The 11,466-nt window shown below is 37.7% G+C and overlaps 1 long non-coding RNA gene across 1 annotated transcript; it reads right to left on the minus strand.

Annotated features, from left to right (window-relative positions):
- Positions 1 to 5,254: 5,254 nt before the first annotated feature.
- LOC145125920 (uncharacterized) lies at positions 5,255 to 5,781 on the minus strand. Its single transcript, XR_013716220.1, has 2 exons — positions 5,604 to 5,781; positions 5,255 to 5,524 (listed from the first exon to the last, which is right to left on the minus strand). It is a non-coding gene; the product is annotated as an uncharacterized LOC145125920 (long non-coding RNA).
- Positions 5,782 to 11,466: the final 5,685 nt, after the last annotated feature.

An 11,466-nucleotide genomic window follows, 5' to 3' on the forward strand; every position in this document is an offset into this window, starting at 1 on the left:
AACTATATCAAAAGATAAGACGTAAAGCTCCGTCTTCGCAACGCCTGAGAGAGTACCTGTCTACTAACAACCCTGAGAATACAAGTGGTTTGAAAAAGTGTCAACATTTAAGTTGGTGAGTTCATAAGTGTTTTTGTTATAAAAATTTTATTCTTTGATCATTGGAAAAGTTTTCCAGTTCCTCCAGATAAAATCCTTTATTTTCTTAATGAATAATACGACTGAAACTGATCCTTCTATGATCATTTAGTGAATACAAATTATATATAATACAGATCGATTAGACAGTTGAATGTGTGAATCTGCCCTAAGCCCACAACCAAACAAGGATCGGGAAGTAAGGTGGAAGTCACACATTCCACTATCTACCGGATCTTTACTATATATAACCCTAGCGTATTCACCAAGTAATCACAGAGTTAACATTTATGATCCTTTTAGATATAATGAATGTGTTTCCTTCAGAAAATCATATATTTTATTAGTAAAATGGTAACCACAATAGTTCCTTCTACAATCACTGAGTTTATACTACTTATATATAACCTAATATCGAACGGACAGTTGAATGTGCGTATCTGCCCTAAGCCCACAACCAAACAAGGAACAAGAAGTAAGGCGGAAGTCACACATTCCACTGGCTATCGGATATTATTCATATATAATTCTGATGTATAAACTAAGGAATTATAGAATTAACCATTAAAGGTCCTTTATGTTATTCTAGTTTGTAAATAGGTGTTGAACCTTTTGTAAATAAGTTCCTGGTCCCACTTACTCTATTATAAAACATTGTTTTCAATAATGATTGTTATTGTTTTCAAAAAGTTAAATTGAAAGCTGTTCACCTTTAAAATAACGATGTTTATCATAGAAAATCCTATAGTTTATAAAACCGATTTGTAGTCTTAAACGTTCCAAGACCGAAAAGTACAAGTATAATTACCATACTTATTTAATGATACCTAGTTTTATTTATGAGTAAAACTAGTTGAAGATGTGATTGCCCTGAAGACTCGATGTGATGATACTACCCTCTATGCTCACTTAGTACATACGAGTTGTATAATACCGAGATCGAACAGACAGTTGAATGGGTGAATCTGCCATAAGCCCACAACCAAACAAGGAACAGGAAGTAAGGCGGAAGTCACACATTCCACTGTCTATCGGACTTCAATTTTATCTAACCCTATTATATATACTGAGTAGTCATATAGTTAATATTGCTTGAGATTATTAAAGAAAAGTATATCCTTATATGAATAATGAGTTAATACTTATTGTGAATATTCATTATAACCATACTAATACATAGTCAGTCCCGTATAGATCTATACACTAACTCACACTCTCCCTCAAGGAGACTCTGGTTATAATTAGGATTCTAACGGGTACCATGATTGGTACATCGAGCGGTTCAAAATCATGTATTAATTAGTTATATAAAGTGAAAAGCCTTTTTGTAATTAACATGTAATTTTGTAAAAAGACTCATTTGTTCCATAAATTATACCTATTATAGTTTATAAGTTTATTTTCATGCTTTAACCTGGACTTTGTAAAATAGTTCATATGATCCATAAACTATACTTATTATAGTTTATAAGTTTATTTTCATGTTTTAACAAGTTTCATGCTTAAATACATATAAACGGTAAGAAAACATAACAAGTAAAATTATGTTTTTAAACACAAGATGTCTTGTGTTTTACTTGTATTCTCCCCTTTCTAAAACATTTAAAAAGCTTGGGAAAATATATGGGGGTATGAACTCACATTATGTGGGTGATTCAATTGAAGGTTTGATATGGAATGGTTGTTTCCACTAGTTAGCTCCCGGAACAAAATCAAGTGAAAAAGGAGTGTTAGAAGCAAAGATGGAAGCCTGCATACTGTTCACGGCCAGCCTGGGTGTTCACGGTCCAAGAACACTTGGTGTTCTTGAGTTCACGGCTCAATCTAGGTGTTCACGGCCCAAGAACAGTTGGTGTTCTTGAGTTTACGGCCCAAGGTTCTTAATGAAAGAAGAACACTTGAAGATCCGAAGCAAGCTCCCTTGAAGATTAAGGGAAGAAGGATGATGTATGAGAGGGAATTGAGGGTTTTTTGTTGATGATACTTGACAGAGAATATTGGAGTTTTCGGCTGGAAGAAGAAGAAGTGAAGGAAAACAGCCAATACTTATATATAGGAAGGGTTCACGGCCGGAAGTCTATTCACGGGCTGAGAAGAGTTCACGGCCGAGAACCGAGGGTTTGCGGTCAGCAGCTTGTTCATGGTTGCGAAGGAGTTTGCGGCTCATGCGAGGTTCTTGGTTCCGAAGTGTTTTCCTTACTAAACACTCTACACTTTTGAATACAAGGTCCATACACTTATACTCATTACACTAAATATTTTAAGATAATTTAAAGGAATGATTTTGACCTTTAATTGAAGTAGCCCATCAACAAGTTTGACCTTCGTTGATTTCAAAGGCTAAAAAAAAATAAACAAATAACTGGTTGTCACAGAAGCCCCCGACGTGACTAGCACGTTTGGGTAATTTTGTCATTTCATACCTCACAATTGTTAGCGCCAATTAGAATGTGAAGAGATTACATTCTTCTCACTCTCAAATTGTATTAAACACCATTACAAACACAAACACAGACACACACACATACTGATCGACTAGAGAAAAAAACCTTTCTCATTTACTCACGAAAAAACCTAATCATCATCGACCGCCTTTTCTGCAACCACAATCAGCGATGACGACTTGGAATTTAGTCGAAACAAAGGATGAAACAGAGGTTCGACGTCAATATGGTAAGCGACTGCACACTATACCCATCATCTATTTCGTAATCGTTGATAATGAGTTTAGTTTTAATGATTTTATATCTTCAACAGTTGATCACCCTACAATTTTTTGTATATTACTACACCATGGTGGGAAGTTCACCGATTTCCCAGGAAGAAAGTATCTCATGGGAAAGCAACATTATGTTGGTTTACTGGATATTGAAACATTCTCTGTGCACGATAGTGACGAGATGATGCATCATCTTCGGTACATTGATGATGACGTGCAACAGGAACTCTACTATCATTTTCAGAGACCAAATGGTGATTTGGATTTCAATTTATTTGCTTTAACTTGTGATGATGAGGTCCGACATCTACGTACATATTTTGGTTAACATAAGGTAATAGACGTTTACATAGAGCATGGGTAAACCAAATTGCATACATATTCGATGTCCCCCAACCCATCTAAGGTGTGTATTGTTGAAATTGTACAACCTCCATGTAGAAGATTGTTTTTGGAATGGCCTGATCCTACCCCACCTGAAAATGTAGTTGAGAATGTTATAGAAGATAATGATCCTAATCCACCTGAAATATGTACTAGACCTATTCCAACAAAAAATTTCACAGAAGATAATGTTATTGATGATGTTAAAGTTAACATGGATGAATGTGAGTGTAGTGAGAGTGATGATAGATGCAGCGAGAGTGGTGACAGTGAAAGTGATGATTGTGATTTTGTATGAAGATAATGTGATTGATGGTGTTGAATTTGACATGAGAGATTTCCATTTACATGTTGATCAAGATGGTGAATGGGTTAGTGGTGCGTCTAAATCTACAGAAGAAGCAGAAGAAGAAGAAGAAGAAGAAGAAGAAGAAGAAGAAGAAGAAGAAGAAGAAGAAAAAGAAGAAGAAGGAGACATTGAAGTAATTGATAATGATCTTTTCTTGATTGAATCTTCATCGGATGAAGGAATTGAGGGTCACACAAGAAAGATAAAGCCAATGTTAGTGATCCTTACAGTTTATATCAGACATTCAGGTCATCCCAGGAGTTTAAGGAGAGAGTTAAACAACATGCCATAGACACTAGAAGGGAATTGGATTTTGAGAAAACTGATAAAAACAAGGTGATGGTTTTATGCAAGGGAACCATACCAATCCTAGGTACTGTAAACGAAGAAAAACGTTGTTCTTGGGTTCTTTATGATAGCAAGTGGAAGTGTGATACTCAAAGGACTGTTAGAACTTACAATAAGGTATACGAATGTCTTCAAGAAAGGAAAGTAAAAGCTTGTGATTACAAGTTTCTCTCAAAACAGATTGTCAAACAGGTAGAAACAAATCTAAGTGTTACAGTTAGGACTTTAAGGGAACAACTCCAACGTACATACAAGGTGGACATTTCAAAGATGAAAGCATTTAGGTATAGGGATGCATCCTTAAAAATTGTTAGGGGTTATTATCCAAGAAGTGGGCCCTGGCAAGACAGGTGTGTTGTTGATGTGATGCAACAAATATGCTCATTCAAGAAGTGGGAATTTACGGACATGCCTTGTAAACATGTTGTGGCTGCTATCTGGGACATGAGGAAAACAATGTTGAAGTAGGTACCCCAGAAGCCTTTGCTCATCAATGCTACTGGTTATCAACCTTGAAGGAGATGTATTCATTTAAAGTGGATCCCATCAATGGAAGGAACATGTGGGTTTGCGCAACAACTTTGCTACCTCCTAAACACCGTATCATAATCGGTAGTCCCAAAAAGAAAAGAAACATGTCTGCTTTAGAAAAGGAGGATTTGATCAGAGGAAATACAATGTCTATAGCCTATAAGTCAGTTACATGTACCAAGTGTCATAACACAGGACATAATGCAAGGACATTAAAAGGACAGAGACCAAATGTTGGAAAGAAAAAGGGAAAAGGAAAGGGAAAGGGCAACACAATGGGAAAAGTAAAGGTAAGGCAATTGTATAGTTGATGAAAAGTAAAGGGAAGGCAACTATGTAGTTGTTATGTTTTCTAAACTACTTCTTGAAACCTCTTATATTTTGGTACTTGTAATGTCATGGATGAATTGGGTTTTTTGGTATTTAATCTTAGGTTTATGTAATGGATGAATGTTCCTTTAAAAGTTTATGTAATGGAAGAATTTTTGGTACTTTGACATTTTTCATTAGATTTGGCATGTTTTTTGGTCATTTGATTAGGCATGTTATAGTTGTACTTTGACATTTCTTTTTGGTCATTTGTTTTGGCATGAATTTTGCTCATTTGTTGAATGAAATGTACCAAAAGATAGCATTTGCAGTGCAGCTATTACATGTACCAAACACATATCCTTTCTCTCCTAATTAGAGCGATACAACATGGTAACAAAGTGCAGCTAACAATTATACCAAAAATACCCTTTCATAATAATCTATTATAAAAGACAACAAAGCGCAGCTAACAATTATACCAAAAATACCCTTTCATTACAATGCATTCTAAACAAGTGCTACTACATTAGGTGATCTTCAACCCAAAAAAGACTAGCGATACCAAATATTACAACTTGTAAACAACCATCCCAAAAAACAAAACCCAACTGACTATTAACAACATTTTCAGGTTCCTATTTTGAATTTGAAGTTCTTCATTCTCGATTTCAAGCTCACGATTTTTCAGCCTCATGCTCATTATTTTCTTCATCTACCTACTAAATAAAGTCGTCCCTTGATCCCTGAAGTTTTCAATAGCATTAATTAGCACAAACTAGGGTTATAACAGAAAATCACCACAAAAAGTCGATAACTTGATACCTGTAAAGGGCAGGCGTAAAATGGCCTATCGGGGTTTCTCTTTGTCCCTGAAGTTTGTATAATGCCTACAGCTCCGCAATTGCATTTAACCATAATCAATTGTGTCGATCTCTAATTTTCACGTAGTAAGAATAATAGAGGAGAAGATGAGAAGAATAAAGAAGAAGCGACCGGAGAAAGACGGAGAAAGAAGGGAGGAGGATGACTTTCAAGCCAGTTGAAATGTGAAAGGACAAAATTACCCCAACGTGCTAGTCACGTGGGGGGCTTCTAACCACAAAACAGACAGAACGTTAGATAAGGGACTAGGCGTGTTACAAATTTCAGTCGCAGGAACCTTCTGAGTTAAAAATAGAAGTTAAGGACCAAGCGTGAAGGTAATCCCAAACCACAGGGACCATCCGTGTAATTTACTCTAAACATTTGTCGGTTGTTATTAGGAGTGTTATTCCGTCGGTTTTTTTGGTTTTTGGTTTATAACAGTTTGGTTTTATCGGTTTATTTTTATCTTAAAACTAACCATAACCAAACCAAATATGGTTCGATTTGATGGGTTTAGGTTAATTCGTTTACTGTTTATTCTGTTTGGTTTAGCGGTTAAACCAAATAAAATTTTGCATGTAACAATAAATATTAAGCTCAAAGAAAAAATTTACTAAATTTTTACCATGTGAAAAAAAACACTAATACATAACATATTCTAACATGTGTTTCATGATATGTTGTCTTGAAATATCGATGTAGCCATAAAAATTATAGATGTGGGATAATATAACTTTAGTCGTATAATGTTAATTAATAATGGTTAATAATTAAATAATGAATTGTAAAAATGTTTTTAGTAGCTATCTATCAATTTAAATTAAAAATGTTAATTTATAGATATAAACTATAAAACAATATATTAATTAAATAGATTTTTCGATTTTTTCAGCTTAACCAAAATCATGAAAACATAACCAAAACCAAACCAAATAAAGTATCATTATTCGGTCATTGTTGGGCTATATTTAGTGATTTATGTTTTGTTTTGAATGTATGATGTTGTTCTCGGTTTTGGACCGAAATCACTAGTGTGTTCTCGGTGGGCTTATTACGTATGGGCTTTAGGTTATTAGTTTAGTATATATATGGTATGTGTATAGCCGTTCAAACAGAATGCGTTTTTAGTGAATACTAGTGATTCACGGCTGAAGTGTGATTGAGTGTACTTAACAGTTATTCAATAGAATTGTATGCATTTATGTTATTGAAACGTGTTCTTGATATATCTAATTAATTGTTCTGTATCATTGTTTGATTAAGATTCCGCGTTAAATCAAACTATTGCATTGATACTTTGATAGATCCGAATTTAGGGGCTTACAAGTGGTATCAAAGCCTTAAAACTCACTTAAGTTCGTTTTGATATCAATTACTTTCGAAACAATAATTTGTTTGTGGTGTTTTTGGGAAAAAGGATTTTGTTGTTCATCGTGTTGTTGTTCATCGTGTTCTTAGTGTTCTTCACTAAATTTGGAGGATATTTTGTTTGAGATCATTTTTGGTAAATTACCGAATTTAGGACTCTTTGGATAAAGAAACTTGATCAAAGACTTTGATTTCGGCGGCTACTTGGTGTTTTCGGTAAAAAAAGACTTGGGGTTCTCGGTACAGAGGAGTTGTCGTCCAAGAAATATCATTCTCGGTCAACTGTTTTCGGTCAAACAGTTGACTTTAAGGGATCTTGGTCAAACTGGTTGACTTTTAAGGTTTTCGGTCAAAGGGCATTTCACTTGGTCTTCGGTCAAAATCAAATTGCACAATTAGATTTTTACCGTTGGTAAATAATGAGCTCTTACAACAGTTCAATCACCACTTTTAGTACTAAGGAGGTAAGTGAAACCTCATGCTCTTAGTCCTGTGAAGATAAAATAAATAAATACCGTGAACAAAATTAATTATTAGTTAGAGAGGTTTTTGACCTTAAAAATGAAATATATGACATTAAGAAAGTAAATAAACCGCTTAAAGAAAAACTAGAAGCACAAACTAAACATTTTAGCAAGATTAAAGAAGAATATAGCACCAAATGTGTTCACTATCGTTTTCCCAAAGAGAAAATTGAAAACTTAACTGCCAAACTTGATGCATTAAAGGATAAATTTAAGGATGTTGACTTTAATTTTAAGAAATTCGATGTGTCAAGTGAGATAGTTGAGCCTATGATTGAAAAACAGTTAAAGTGGAAGGGTAACTAGAAAGAGGGTTTGGGGTATCACAATGTACCACCTCCTTTTAATGATAACTATACTCCGGCCTCTGAAACCACAGAGACAGAAAAATATGTTCAACATGGTCAGCCTACTGTAACTATTTCAGTTAAGACTGAACAATCCGGAAAAACTGAGAATATTTAGGTGAACGATACTAATGTTTCTACTTCATGTGCAGAGAAAGTAACAGTGCAAGACGGGTGCGAGAAAAACAAAGATAATTCTAGTTTTAATGAAAACTCTTCAAAAACTAACATTTTATCTTTTGTTGCTTCAAAAGCTTGTCATAACGCTGCTAACAATTTTAAGTCACATAAAGTTGTGAAACAATTTGTTAAATGTGCTTGTACTTGTGGAAATTCAGTTGGACAGGGACCAAGTTCTGAACGTATTCCTTTTAAAAGACAAACCTGCTTTAACAGTGGAATTCCTGGTCACATTGCCAGAAATTGTCTAAATCGTGCATATATTCCCTATTATGCCCAAGGTAGGCAGAACGTATCTCGAGGAAGATATTTCAAGAGAAACACCTCGAGATCATGTGATGGTGACTGGAATACTGCCAAGACAAAAAATCAGACTCTCAAGAACAAAAAGGTATTGTCTGACAAGAGATATGATTTGAGAAATAGTTCAGTCAAACCAAGATCGGTAAGGTCGAAGTCATCTCGGTGATCGGTCTCAAGCTCCAAAACAAGTGTTGAAGCATCCATCTGATTAAACAAGAAAATGGTTAAACCTGACTACAGATGGGTACCAAAAGTTCCCACTCCCAAATCACCTAAAAATTCTAACCTCTCTTCATTTTCTGTGTTTGATAAACAGGATATGACTTGGGAACGCGTAGATGGCAAAGGTCAACCTAGTTTCAAAATGTGCCGGAGCAGCTATGGAGGAATATCATCAGACTTCGGTATGTTGATAATGGTTATTTCAAGAACATGAAAGGAGACATCTCTCGTCTGCATGACATTCAGAATTTTAATGGAGAGCATGTGTCCTATGCGGGAAAGGAAAAGGAAATATCACAAATGGGGATTACATCAATTGCTGAAAAGAATATGTGGATAGTGAAGCGAAAAAGTGGAAGAATTGAATATTATGAGAGGAAAGTCGACTTCATGTCCTAGACAACAGTTGATCTTTCAGAACTCATCCACGCACCTTTCCACAATCCAACCAATGATACCATGGCATGGTCCTTTAAGAATTTTGTTGAGATTAAAGCGAAAAATAACTTTGAGGACCTAAAGACTGCTTCATCGTTTACTAAGAAGGACAAGGCCCCACCCACACTCCGCTGCCTAGGAGATTCGGGCCCCACCCACACTCCGATGTCTAGGAGATTTGGGCCTCGCCCACACTCCGCTGCTTGGAGATTCGGGTCCCGCCCACACACCGCTGTCTAGGAGATTCGGGCCCCTCCCACACCCCACTGCTAACATGCATACATGTATCACACAAACAACAAGTATATCTAATTCTATCTAGCAATCACATATTCATACTCAAATAATACTACGAGATTCGGGCCCCGCCCACATTCGGTTAATATGAGATTTGGACCCCGCCCACTCTCAACTGCTAACATATCACATATACGGGCCGACCTTGGCGCCTTAGACCCGTTCCTACTGAAGGAAACTCACCTCGTAGGCTAACTGTGAAATCTCGCATGAGGAATTTCTGACTACGGCTCCACCGACTCCCCGACTGCTCATTTCACAATAACACTTAATCAAAATCCTATAATCTTTCTTAGGGTAAAATGACCATTTTACCACTGGCCAAGGTCAACGTGCTGGTCAAAGTCAAGGTCAAGGTCAACCCCCAGTTGACCCAACTCGTCGAGTTATCTTCTAACTCGTCGAGTTCATATGCTATTCGGACTCGTGATAAACCAGGTCAACTCGTCGAGTCATTCTCAGACTCGTCGAGTTTTGCCTTGTGCAGAATCGGGACAGCTCGACTCGACTCGTCGGGTTCTCCCACCGACTCATCGAGTTCCTTCAGAACTTAGAGTCGTTCAAAACCCTGGTCCACTCGTCGAGTTTCCCAGCAACTCGTCGTGTTCATGCGGTATCCATGCTCGGGATAAACCCTAACCACTCGTCGAGTTACTGTAATAACTCGTCGAGTTCATGCGAAAATCAGAGATGGAAAAACCCTCTTCAACTCGTCGAGTTGGCTGCCCAACTCGCCGAGTTCCTTCATTCCATTTCTCATGCAATCATTTCTAAGCTGAACTAAGGCTCTAAAAGGTAGATCTAACCTCCTGGAGCATGATTTCCACGTAAAGTTGCATCCTTTACGTGCATGCAAGCTCCAAATGACAAGAACTAGGCTAAAAGAAAGGTTAGACTAAGGAGAAGGGTATATGCTTCAAAAAGCTTGATGCTTTACAACATTGGGGGCTTAAGAGAGTCCAAATCTGAAGTTGCAACTTCAAATCATGCTCCATACAAGAATTAGCCCACAAAAGAGCTAGAAAAGGGCTTGCAAGCTTAAAATAACCAAATCTATCAATAGGAGGATCAAGGTAACGACTTGTTACCTTCCAAATGCTGCCAAACTGGAATAGATGATGGATCTACAAGCTCTTCCTTGTTCCTTGCTTTCAATCCTTCAAGATATGCACCAACAATCCAACTTTTAGCCTTGAAATGCTCAAAAGCAGGGTTAGATGGCTAGGGTTTTGCTCCTAGATGAGAGAGGGTAGAGTGGAGGCTGGGGAGAGGGGCTTAATGTTCCTTAAATAGGGTGCAAACCCTAAAAATTAGGGTTTCATTCAGACAGCCCTACTCGTGGAGTAGATCACTTAAAACCTGCGCGTACTCTGCCCTCCACTCGACAAGTTAGGGCCACCAACTTGTCGAGTTGTCCTTCCAATGAATAAATTAAAGAATTAAATGCATACCAGAACCCAGGCATTACAATTCTCCCCCACTTGTTTCAGAATTCTTCCTTGAAGTCTGATGCGTCTGAAAACAACTCTGGGTAGTTCTCCCCCATCTCCTCCTCGGACTCCCAAGTCCACTCTGAACCCTTGTAGTGCTGCCACTGCACCTTCACCAACTCGACCTTTTTGTTCCTTAGCTCCTTCGTTCTCTTTTCGAGAATAGCTACCAGCCTCTCGATGTAATTCACGTTGTCATCGACCTGAGTATCCCGTAGGGATATAACCGTTGAGTCATCCACTAAGCACTTCCACAGCTGTGAAACATGGAAAGTGTTATGGATCTGGCTGAGCTCTGCTGGAAGATCCAAACGGTAAGCGACCCTGCCCACTCAAACCAATACCCTAAACGACCCGATGTATCTGGGGCCCAGCTTACCCCGCTTCCTGAACCGGATGACACCTTTCCCAGGCGACACCTTCAGGAGGACCATGTCGCCCACCTGAAACTCCAAGTCTGAACGACACTTGTCGGCACAGCTTTTCTGCCGCCTCTGAGCAGTCTAGAGCCTGCTCCGGACTTGCTGTATCATCTTCGTGGTCTTGAGTACCACTTCGGTACTCCGCATAAATCTCTGACCAACCTCGCCCCAACAGATTGGGGTCCTACACTTCCTCCCGTAGAGCATCTCAAAGGGAGGTCGGTCTATGC

This window comes from Lactuca virosa, chromosome 7, assembly GCF_052849685.1.
Source record: "Lactuca virosa cultivar CGN04683 chromosome 7, Lactuca_virosa_CGN04683_v6, whole genome shotgun sequence".
Lineage (NCBI taxonomy): Eukaryota > Viridiplantae > Streptophyta > Magnoliopsida > Asterales > Asteraceae > Lactuca > Lactuca virosa.